Source organism: Scatophagus argus, chromosome 23, assembly GCF_020382885.2.
Source record: "Scatophagus argus isolate fScaArg1 chromosome 23, fScaArg1.pri, whole genome shotgun sequence".
NCBI classification, from domain to species: domain Eukaryota; kingdom Metazoa; phylum Chordata; class Actinopteri; family Scatophagidae; genus Scatophagus; species Scatophagus argus.
In genome coordinates this window covers 15355524-15367961 of record NC_058515.1, presented here as the reverse complement: position 1 = coordinate 15367961, position 12438 = coordinate 15355524, and positions in this window count along the sequence as shown.

The window sequence follows — 12438 nt, the reverse complement described above, 5'->3', positions numbered from 1 at the left end:
GAACACGTGAGCGATTGGACCGCATGACTTCAGCATCTCTGCAGTCCGTGTTCAGGACTGTCTGCCCCGCCCTGACTGGGTTCACCTGGGCCTCATGGTCCTCTCCTGTGTGTTCAGAGTGGGCGGTTTGTCTTCATGGGCCTGTTCCTCAGGGTTTGGGCTCGGCCCCTGACCTCCAGTGAAGGGAAATCTTAATGCTTCAGCACACCAAGACATTTTGGACAATGCTATGCTTCCAACTTTGTGGCAACAGTTTGTTGAAGGCCCTTTTCTATTCCAGCATGACTGTGCCCCAGTGCACAAAGCAAAGCTCCATAAAGACATGGTTGGATGAGTTTGGTGTGGAAGAACTTGACTGGCCCACACAGAGCCCTGACCTCAACCCCATCCAACACCTTTGGGATGAACTGGAACGGAGATTGTGAGCCAGGCCTTTTGGTCCAACATCAGTGTGTGACCTCACAAATGCTCTACTGCATGAATGGGCACAAATTCCCACAGAAACACTCCAACATGTTGTGGAAAGCCTTCACAGAAGAGTGGAAGCTGTTAGAGCTGCAAAGCTGTCTGAGTGTTTACAATGAGACGTCATTAAAGTCCCTGTTGGTGTGATGGGCAGCTGTCCCAATACTTCTGTCTATATAGTGTAGTTTTGGATTCACTGAACTCCTTCAGTTCTGCATTTGGTTCCTCTCCCTCGTGTTTCCTGTTGCCCTGCTTGCACAGCTGTGAAAAAGGCACAAAAATCATCCAAAATACATGAAGATTATAAAATAAAATGACGACAGATGACACAGTTGCATCAATCAGACACAGTGTTGTGTTACATATTAAAATGGGCGTCATTTCCACAGTGAAACATGTTCAATAAATCAAATATATTCCACTTTAAGAATACAGAAGGGAATAAAACTGCTCCCAACACGGGTCTTACTACCAGCACCAACACACACACTCAGAAACACACACACACGAGTGCAGGGAGAAACACACGCACACACACACACACACACACGGATGTCTTCAGGTGCTCCGGTTGCCTTTGCTTCTCTCACTTCAGCGAGTCCACACGTCACCTTCCACATTCAGTTCATTCAGTTCGTTTTTATCTTCAATATTCATCTTTTATGTTTCTGTAAAGTTACTCACTGATGAAGCAAAGAGATGATTTATGAGTCAAGTTTGATGTTTGATGAATTGTTTAATTGATGAGCGTGTGTGTGTGTGTGTGTGTGTGTGTGTGTGTGTGTGTGTGTGTGTGTGTGTGTGTGTGTGTGTGTGTGCGTGTGTTGCTTGCCTTGACGGATCATAGCAGTTAAATAATGCATCGTGCTCTGAGATTCTCTTTGCTGGGTCTTGGGGGGGGGGAGGATGAAAAGGCGCCTGAGAGACCCTGAATGGTCTCACTCGGGTCTCATCACCTCTGCAGGTCCGAGCACCTGGAGGACTCGGCTCACACCCGGGAACCAGGTAGAAATGTCCTGATCCGGTTCCGTCTGCAGCTGCGGTTTGGTCGGGCGGGGCGCAGACGGAGACACTCGGAGCGACGGCGAGAACCCGAGAAGCTTCTGTTCTTCCTGTGCTGAAGGCAGCTTGTTTCCCTCCGTGAGAAAGTCGACATCAGACGTTTGTGGCGCCCTGACAGAAAACACCTGAGTGTGAACGAGCTTTTTGATGTGATTGGCTGGTTTGTAAAAATCCACAGCGTTCGTTTAGTCCAACTCAAAGTGCAGACGTCAACTTTATGACAAATACTTTTAAGAGATGAAGATGATTGAAAGGAAAAGCAGCAGATCTTCACGTCTGAGGACCTGATCTGATCTGATCTGATCTGGACTCGTTTAAGCTGACGGTTCAGTGGACTCATCTGCACTTTCAGTCATCTGTGGACCCGTCACACACACACACACACACACACACACACACACACAGTCCAGTCCGCTGTCTGTCTGAGGCGAGAACATGTGAATGCACATAAAAGATCCCACATGGTTTCACCCTGAGATCAGGGGCCCTGGGTGTGGCCCCGGGGCCGACAGTCAGAGGGTCAGGCAGCATCAGCCTCTGTGAGCCGTGATGACCAGAAAGCTCCAGCGCCAGCTCTGCATTAGCTCACCATGCTAACGCTGAAGCCGGGGAGGGGGGTCAGTCCGCCATGTTTGTTGTGTTCTCCTGTTTCACGTCCCCCATTTGTGTTCTTCTTCTCTGGTTCAGTGATACGGCTGCTGTGCTCGCCTCTCATTGGCCGGAAGGTAAGGACGCCGTTCACCCAGAGGCCCTCTGCGATCCACGTGCAGAGGAGACGTCAGAAATCCTTCGTCCCCCGGCGGCCGACCGAAGACAACCGTCCTCACACTCCTCAGCTCGGTCTGATGTAAAGAGATTCTGTGTGCATGAAGGTGGGACACACACACACTCACACACACACACACACACACACACACACACACACACAGGAAAACAGTGTGAGGGTCAGAGGAGGGAGGTTAGACAGGTTCAGCTGGCCACTCAGAGCCGAACTGAAAAAGATCAGATCAGATCCCAGTCGCAGCCACAGCAAAGCTTCTGACAAAAACACAAGGCTGTCCAGTCAGGAAGCCAACGCAGGGAAGTTTAATTGATTTAATTTGGGTCACTGACTTTATCTCCTGCTCAGAGTTTCAGTGTTGCTGTGTGTGTGTGTGTGTGTGTGTGAAGTGTGTGTGAAGTGTGTGTGGGAGGCAGAGAGACAGCTGCCATCGTTTTCAGCCAATTTAGCAAAGTGCAGGAAATGATGGCGATCGCTGGGGTCGCGATCGCAGCGGTTTGCTGTCGTCTCCCCGGAGGGAAACTCGGCGAATGGAAACCTTCTCCACCTCGAGGTCGGTTTCAAAACCGTCTCGTCCTGACGTCCGTTTCGTGGCTGCTCTGGGGCTTTCACTAAAACTACTGTTTGCAACATCAAGAGTTTTTTAATTTTTAACATTTTATATTTTGTCCAGTCTCTTCCACTCGTCTGCTGCTGCTCCTTCATTCGTCCAGGACGCTTTGTGATCGTTAAAGCTCATGCAAACAGCAACTTTTGTGTTGAGCTGGACGAGTTTTGTCTGTCTGAGGCTTCGTCTGTCTCGTCTCTCAGCTCTGCCGAGTGCTGCCTCCGTCTCCTGCTGCTCGGCTGATTGCTTGATGAGAGGGTTTTGTTGGCCGTCCCCGTGTTTGGGACGTCGTGGCGGCGAGGCCCAGACGACGTTTGGCACCACTTGAATGAGCTTTCAGTCCTCAGTGAGCTCCGAGGCTCCTCTGTGCTGCTTCCAGGGGAACGTTCGCCTCCACCGTCCTCTGCGGTTTGCTGATTTCGGCCTTTTCATCACGCTTGAAAAGATCGGTTTGTTTGTGCTCGGGGAGCTCGGTTTCCTCACAGCTTGTTTAACTTTCAACAAATTGCCGTTGCTGATCGTTCCTCCAAAGTGTTTCTGATGTTTATCACGTCAGGCTGTTGAAATGGTTCACCGTCCACGACAGGTGGTGTTCGGGACTCATCTGAGTCCAGGTGAAGCGGGATGCTGGTGCAGGACACGAAGCAGGTCAGACTACCAGAGAGAGAAAATCCTGTGTGTTCACGGTGAAGCATCCCGCCCTGAAGGCTTTGCTCAGCCACTCAAGCTGCCAAAACCTGGTTTTCAACACCAGAATCCCTGTGGACAACATGTTTCACATGGTGTGTGTGTGTGTGTGTGTGTGTGTGTGTAGAGTCAACACCTCACAGGACAGCAATGACAATAAACTTGAATTCATACCAAACAAGCAGCTTAAAGGGTTTAGTATTCAAATTAGAAGAAAAGGCGGGAAGCGAACAAAAGAAACGGCTCAAGATGAAGCGTCAGGTTGCAGAGGAAGGAAGCCAGCAGTTCCTGACGACGCAGGCTGACTGATGACTTGTTGTTCTGTTGAAGTTGAAGCCTTTCGTTTGGTTTTCCTTTCGGTGACCGTAAGAGAAGAAAGCAACTCAAACTTCAAACGTCTCTTCAGCTGTTTGTGGAGAAGAAGTAAAGGCAAGCGTCTCTTTCATTAATTTATCGAGATCACAAAACACTGACTGAAGCTCGGTTTTGGATCTCCTCGAAGGCAGCAGCGTCCACGCGTCCTTTTTGTTGAAACCAGGTTTCTTTTTGCTGTGGACTCGTTCAGATGAGGCCTGATTTTTTACCACAACAAACCTGTTAGTGGTTTGCAGTGTCACTGATGAATAGATAGATAGATGGATGAATGGATGGATAGATAGATGGATGGATGGATGGATGGATAGATGGATGGATGGATGGATGGAGGCCTTGTTGATCCCGAGGGAAATTCAATATGATGATGGTGTCCATCAGAGCAGATCAGACGTGTCAGAATGTGCTGGAAAACACTCATCAGTATGAATGTGTGGCTGTGGGTGAATGCATGTTTATGTTCATTTATATGAGTTATTGGTGACAAGTCCTTCATTTTCAGAAGAAACTGGGCAGCAGTTTTACAAAATGACAGCCTGCGTTTGAACACTGAAAACATTAGTTTGAGAAAGTCCACGTAATTCAAATGTCAACCTCATCAAACTGAGAAGCAGAGAGGAAAATGAAAAACACCTCCAGTTTGCCATTTAAATCATCCTGAGCACAAACTCCTCCACCCTGCTGGAGTTCAGTCTGCACCCAAACGTTCTGACAAATCGTTCGACAGCTCAAAGCCTGCAGCCATTTACTGCGAATACGCACTCGTGGTGCGTTCACTGATCTGACAGTCAGGAAAATAAAGTCTTCAGGCCTGCCAAAACAAATCAGGTCTGGAGTCTGGATGTGCACATTTAAATGAGCTCGCGGGTCGTGTTTCTGGAAGGAGACGTTGCTGTTGAGTTTTTCAGATGCACTTTTGTTGTTTTGGGCGCTTTGATTTGTGGTGTGTGTAGTTTACTCAGACGATGTGGACGTGGAGAAAAGACTAACAGAACAGTTTAAACTTGCATCCACTTGTTTCAAAGGAACTTTTGCTCTGGTGATCAGAGCTGAAGCTCGAGGGAATGAAGAGAACTTTGAGATCAGATATCGTCCAGTTTTCTTTAACACAAGCAGGAGGTGAACGCAAGTCGTTTCGTGTGTCGGTACAAACAGCACCTGCCGTCTTCTCCTCTGGTGAGGACACAAAAAGCTTCAAGCGTTGACCTGAAAGCTTTCTTCTCGACTTCCTGGCGGAGTCTGCATCAGAGCTGAACCAGCGGCGAGAAAAGAGAAGAACAACTCGAGCATCCCAAGAAGACGGTCTGGCTGAAGCAGTGTGAACGGCTCAACACGGAGCCCACAGCCGGGGAAGACCACTTCCTTTTGCTCAGACCACAGTCTGATTATCTTATCTGACCCCACAGAAACTCAACAACTCATGGTGTTGAACTCATGTCATCACCAGTTCTGTCCTAACGAGTTCATTCGGATTCATTTCAAGCTATTGAATCTTATTTAACGACTGCCCCTCAGTGTAGGAAGGCTCCTTCATTCCCACTGCTGTTAGACTGTACAGCTCAACAGTCTGGTCCTCTTTCCTCCCTTATGAGGACTTGTATAGAGCTGTAAAGTGTACTGTTTTTACTTACCGTGTAAATTGTTAATTTATTGTTCTGTAATTGTTCTGTTTTTGCACACTCTTTCCTTTTTGCACTCCTCTTCTGTCCTTGTGAGCTGCCACAAGTGAATTTCCCCACTGCAGGATCAATAAAGTTCATCTTATCTTATCACATCACACAAGTGGATGGATGTTCACGTGGACGGTCCAGCCATCCACCCGTCCTATCAGTGATCAGTTAGCCTGCGTTCAGGTAACCATTTCAATTATGTACCCAGTTCATTATCAAATTCTGATTGGTTTAGCGACTCGACACCCCGATGCTGCTCCGGCTGGGAATCCCGGCATCAAACACATCAGAGATTCTTTATTAATTGACGAGAAAGTTGAACAAACTCTTGGCTCCTCACCACGAGCTCCTTTTGATCACTAATGCAGTGTATTTTATTTTTCACTTTGATTCACTGAGGCTCCCATCGAAGTGTTTGGAACCACAAATTTTCATTTATTTTGACTGTGACGTCATGAAAATCTTTGCCTCTGCTTGACTTGAAACCTGTCTGAAGCCTTTATTCTTACCGACGGGACACACGAGGTCGACTCCTTTCCCCTCAGTCCACCCGAGTTTCCAGCTCAGCTCTTTGGAGCTGATGGAGACACCTGTGAGGACTGCAGGGTCACCTGACCAGGCACTGGAGGGAGGTTGTCATTTGTTCCTTTGGTTCTTCCCGCGGTCACGGTGTGGATGTCGTCAGAGTGAAAACCAGCGAAGCGGAAGCAGAACAGTTAAACGATCGATTGAAACAAAGCGTGAAGGTTGATGAGCCTCGGCGTCCACCGCACCACAGCTGAGTGTTGACTGCTGCGTCCCTGATGCTGAAGGGTCCTCTCAGTCCACTGTAGGTTTTTCAAACCCCCAACTGGATTTTCAATCTGCAGAAATCTCGAAGTGAGTGGCTTGTCGGCATCGGTTTCCAAATGGCCAAGCTGCCGAGTTGGGGCAGTGAACGCCACACAGGTCACCTGGAGGCGTTTGGTTACCTGCACTTTCCTCTCACAGAGACGAGTGATGCCTTCAGTTTACCTGAAACCAACCACGCCAGCAGGATGTGGAAGGCATCTGATGATCATCCAGTCGTAGCAACGTGATGGACAGATGTAGAGATGGATGACCTGACAGACGGGCGTGAGGGTGGACAGGAAGATCGATTTATTAGCAGGTTTTTGAACCGATGTTTGGACGGATCAGTCATCGTTTCAACAGTCTCTGCTGTCTCTCACAGGTTTCTTTTCTCCCTCGGTGTACAAGTTGAAAAGTTCTGACATCTCATTTATTTCAGCCTGGGTTTTAACGTTAGAATAAACCGGCTGACCCACAGAGACGGACGCCAGCGGCGCTTCGTGCTAATCAGCAGTAACAAATGAATGAATGTTCGTTTCACACCAGTCGACTGTGTCTGATGTGCTTTCATGTCTTTGTTGTTCCTGGTCACGTGTGTCCTGAGTGTTTGTCTCCTGTGATTATTCGCTCTCATTACTCACCCGTTACGTCCTGATGGAACTCGTGCCTTGTCTCATATGTGGTCCTATTGTGAGTGTGCCATGTGTGGACTTTGGACTTTGATGGCTTCAGCGCTCACGTTTCAGATTTCAGACCCTCTCATCGGCACATAAACACGCCATGAGATTAGAACACATTTTTTCAAGTGACGTTTGAGTCCGTGTTCAGAAAGCATCATTATTATTATAATTGTTACTGATGAAAGGCTGACAAGAGAAAGAATAAGAGCTGAAAATAGACACACTTCAGTCGCTCTCTGTGTGTTTCTATTCTCAACGTTAATCATCTCTTTCTCTCCGTCGTCTTTTATCTTTCCTCCACCTGACGCTCATCGCGGTCGGAGTCCACGATGTGACTCATTGTTCTGTTCAAACTTTTCTCGTCTTTCCTTCCTGCTGTTTGTTCCCCAGTAATCACTGACGTTCACAGCTGCAGGAGCTCCAGGAGAGGCGATCTGGACTGAAAAAGTATTGGGACAGCTGTCCATCACACCAACAGGGACTTTAGTGACGTCTCATTGTAAACACACAGACAGCTTTGCAGCTCTAACAGCTTCCACTCTTCTGTGAAGGCTTTCCACAACATGTTGGAGTGTTTCTGTGGGAATTTGTGCCCATTCATGCAGTAGAGCATTTGTGAGGTCACACACTGATGTTGGACCAAAAGGCCTGGCTCACAATCTCCGTTCCAGTTCATCCCAAAGGTGTTGGATGGGGTTGAGGTCAGGGCTCTGTGTGGGCCAGTCAAGTTCTTCCACACCAAACTCATCCAACCATGTCTTTATGGAGCTTTGCTTTGTGCACTGGGGCACAGTCATGCTGGAATAGAAAAGGGCCTTCAACAAACTGTTGCCACAAAGTTGGAAGCATAGCATTGTCCAAAATGTCTTGGTGTGCTGAAGCATTAAGATTTCCCTTCACTGGAGGTCAGGGGCCGAGCCCAAACCCTGAGGGAGAGGCCCACAGAGGGCTGTCTGGATACTTTTGTCTATATGGTGTAAGTACAAGTAAAAAAAGGTAAGAAGACAGCTGGAATCGGATGGTTTTCATTCATGTCTTTAACAGCACCATCAGTCTTCACTTTATTTGACAAAAAGCGAGCAGCTGGTTTAAACCTGAAGTGGAAGATTTGCGAGGTGTTTCGAAAAGTCTCCATCTTCAGTCGGGCCACAGAAGGCACACAGGGATGTCAGAACGCGTCGCTGATTGGTCTTTCAGTGTGATTTGTTGACAGCAAGACGAACACAGAAGAACAGCAGGCTGATCCTTTAATGGCCGTCACACCTGAGGCTCACCTCAGAGCCCAGGTGTAAACAGTCAGGATTAATGAAACATTAAAGACGCGAGAGGCAGCTCACAAACTGGGCTGAACCATGTGAGTGTGTGTGTGTGTGAGTGTGTGTGAGTGTGTGTGAGTGTGTGAGTGTGTGTGTGTGTGAGTGTGAGTGAGTGTGTGTGTGTGAGTGTGTGAGTGTGTGTGAGTGTGTGTATGAGCACCAAATGAGGAGGATGGAGTGAAAATGTGCTGTTAATTATTCATATGTGGCTGGGAGAAGAAGGCAGCGAGTCGGCCGCCTCCTGCCTGACTCTGCTTGAATTTTTCATGATCTTCAGTAAATAATTGCATTGTGTCTGTGCGGTAAACAACATCCGTGTGAGTCCAGCGCTGCTCCGCACTCAGAGCTTCACAGAGCTGACGCAGGAAGCCGAGCAGACGGCCGCAGCAACGCGTGGCGAGATGTGTATGAGACCGAATCTGAATTGCTAATCGGTGAGTCCGATTGCTCGGTTATTCGCTGAGACGGCGAGCACAGTCACAAAGCGGATGTGACATCCTCTGTTGTTCTGCGTGTGTTCGTCCTCGCAGCTGTCACTTCCTGTCGGTGTGGAACGCACACCACCGCCATCCAAAGAGACAGCAGCGAATCAGGAGCGGCTGTTTGAATCAGTTTTGAGCAGCAACAGAGTGAGCGCTCTCTGCTCTCCGCTCTCTGCTCTCCGTTCATGTCACATGACCTGCAGGTACTCTGGAATCTGGGATTGTGTCACTTTTATTCCACCAGGAAACTGACTGGTTTCAGGCTCGGTTTGACTGCTTCCTGCTAACACTGCAGGTTTCTGACATGTTGGCCTGTGAAGCGCTAACGAGAGATGAGCAGACGAACGCTGTCATCTGCAGGGTCTCAATTAGCTGAAGACTGATGCTCCTCTGAGCACAAACACGGTGGGTGATGTGGCCTTCAGGCGACACGCCGACACTCAGATCATCAGGGCGACGCTTCTCCATCGCAAAAACGTTCCAAAATGTCTGCTGAAGCTGAGGGATCTCATCATGTGTGTCCGGCCTGGTGATCGTTTCTGCCTCTGGGAGGTAGCACACACACACACACACACACACTCACACACTCACACACACACACACGTAACTCATTCAGGCGAGCATCTGTTGTCTGTAATTTATTTTCTTCTTTCCTCCACACACACAGAAATCAGTGATGTGTGAGAAATATTTAAGAATGATTCATGGAAACCTCGTCTGTGGTCATTCTTCTTCTCTCTCTCTCTCTCACACACACACACACACACGTACGCACACACACATACACACTAATTAATTTCCTCTGAGGGATTGAACATGCAAGCTGCTGTGTTTTCCAGGTTTTCTTAAATAACACAATGTTCACGCATCCTGACTTCATTAGTGAGCTGCACAGCACAGCACATCCTCCTGAGCGGTCACACACACACACACACACACACACACACACACACGCACACACACACACACACACACACGACACTCCTGTTTGTGGTGAAGGTGATTTCTTTCTGCTGCTCGTTTCCTCCTGCTCTCACGCTCATTTGCGTCACATGGCGGCTTCGTTAAAGACACGAGCTCGGTCTCAGGGACCCGTCCGCCCAAACCCGGGCTAATCTGAGGGTCGGCTGTGCCGTGTGTCGACCCGGATTGCGGACTTCCCAGATCCCAAGCTGAGGGAGAATCTGCAGGATGCACCAAAATAAGCTGAATCCACCTTCCCACCAGGTGAGGCCTCCTCACACCCTCAACGCACAGGACCCAAAGACCTACAAAAGCAGGTGGTTTTAATGTTAAAGCTAATATGTCCCGACTCCATCTTTCTACTTAAACAGGAAGTCCACTGTCACTCGAGTCACTGCTGCAGGAGGCATCAGCTGCTACTGAAGAAACCGACACCCGAGATTCCATCTGGCAGTCGAGTGGCATTGTGGGTAACGAAGGCGTCTGACGTGTCCAGTTCTGCTGCGCTGCTGAACTGTCCCTGATGAGCGTGACGGCGTTACAGGAGCCGAGTGTTGAACTGTCCCTTTAAGAGCAGCAAACTCACCCTCTTCATGTTTCTACCCATAAAGGGAGTACGAGAACAACACACACACGCGCACACACACGCACACACAGTGACCCAGTTAGCTGGCTGCACAGGAAGACGCTGCGAGTTCGCTCAGTGAAGCAGAACCCCCGTCGTTTGCAGAAAAGCTGTTAACCACAAACTTTTAACAGCAGCTGACAGGAGCTTCTGCCGTCTGACCTCCTGGTTCTCGACTCTCTGCTGCCCACCATTAAGGCGTCCGCCGGGAGACCGGAAAAGTCCGGACTAGTCCGGACTTTTCCAGCCTAGTCAAGCGAGCATGAACTGATGAAGCCTCTTGGATGAGAGGTGAAACGTCTTCAAAGACAAATAACGAAGTCCAGTTGCATTCGATTGAATTTCCTTGAGATAACCATGACCTGGATGAACGAGAATATTCACAGGCCTAAAAACATCAAAGTACACATCAAATCAGGAGATGCTTTCTGCCATTTTATGCCGTTCTTATCCCACTAAAAGTGTGTCAGTGGTGAAGGCCTACAGCTGCTCGGACGCTGACGTCTGTGTGGGAGGCTGACAACGCTGATAAAAACTTAGTTTATTTAAATATTTTCTGAATGTGAAAATGTGAAACTTTAACACTGCTTATCCGGAGACGTTTCAGTCTCTCCCTACGCTGCATATTATTCTTATTCTTGTCATTCTGTGATGATAAACCTGAACTTAAAGTAAATCTCAGTCTCTCCTTCCTCTCTGTTGCTTGTTGGAGTTGGATGAGATTCACTTTCCTCCACCTTCACACTCGTGTCCACAGGAATTTTGAAAACCGGTGGAGGCTGATGAACGTGTTCTCCATGGGGATAAAACGCAGACGAACGAGGAAATCAGTGTTGATCTACTTCAGTGAGGTCTGAGAGGAAGTTTGACTCATCCAGTTTTAGTGGAGAACAGACAGATCAGTTTGTTTAAATATGAAAAGTGAGGCGAAGTGGAGCCTCCTTGTGTCTGAACATCATCATGTTTAAAGATAAACTTGGCTGAAACACCATCCTCTCTAATTGACACACAGGAGATTTGCTCCGCTTGCCGAAGTGTTTGTGTTCACACCACACGAAGAGATCGATCCAGATTTTTGAGTGAAATTATGTAAATGCACCACTCGCTTTTACACATTTCAATGTGGAAGTGTCTCATATGGTAGCTTTCAGTTATCAGGGCTAACTGCAGTTTCCCCAAACGCACCATCAAACCCTTTATCAATGAGCGACAATTTGTTCTGAATTTGGCCACGTTCGTGGCACGTGGGAGTTCCCAGCTTCAGGCTTGCAGATAGTGTTCACATGAACACTCGGGTTGTAATTATGTCCGGGAAGCTCGTTCCTACTGAAAGTGCCTGATAAGAAAAATAAACACTTCACACAACTCCAGCATTTAATTAAACCCAAATGTGATACAAGTAGCACTTGTTGTCGGTGCACTGTTTTAATTTACCCCCGGGCTCACCTGGGGATGTGAATCCTTGCTGTCCGTGCACCTTTCCATCCACCATGCAGACTTTGGTGGATGGCTTGTGCCTCTGGATGCTTCTATCTGTTTTCTTTCACTGTAAACGGAATATTTTTGGCACATTTGAAGACTCCTTTGGGCCCTGGCATATTAATGTATTCACTGTGTAAAACTGCGTATTTCCTGCGTGGAGGTCCGGGCCCCAGGTTAGAAGCCACTGCTCAGCTCTCCTTTCCTGCACCTCCACACGAACATTAAAAGGATCATTGTGTGTATTTTTGATGCACAAACCATCGAGAAACGCCCACAAAGCGTTGAGTGTTGTGTTTCAGGCCAGCCGAACTCCAGGCCTGCAGTCACGAGTGCTCCAGCAGCTCGCACAACTGAAGAGACGTTGCTGCGACTCTTCACTCCGCCTGACCAGACTATTCCAGCTACTCCACATCAT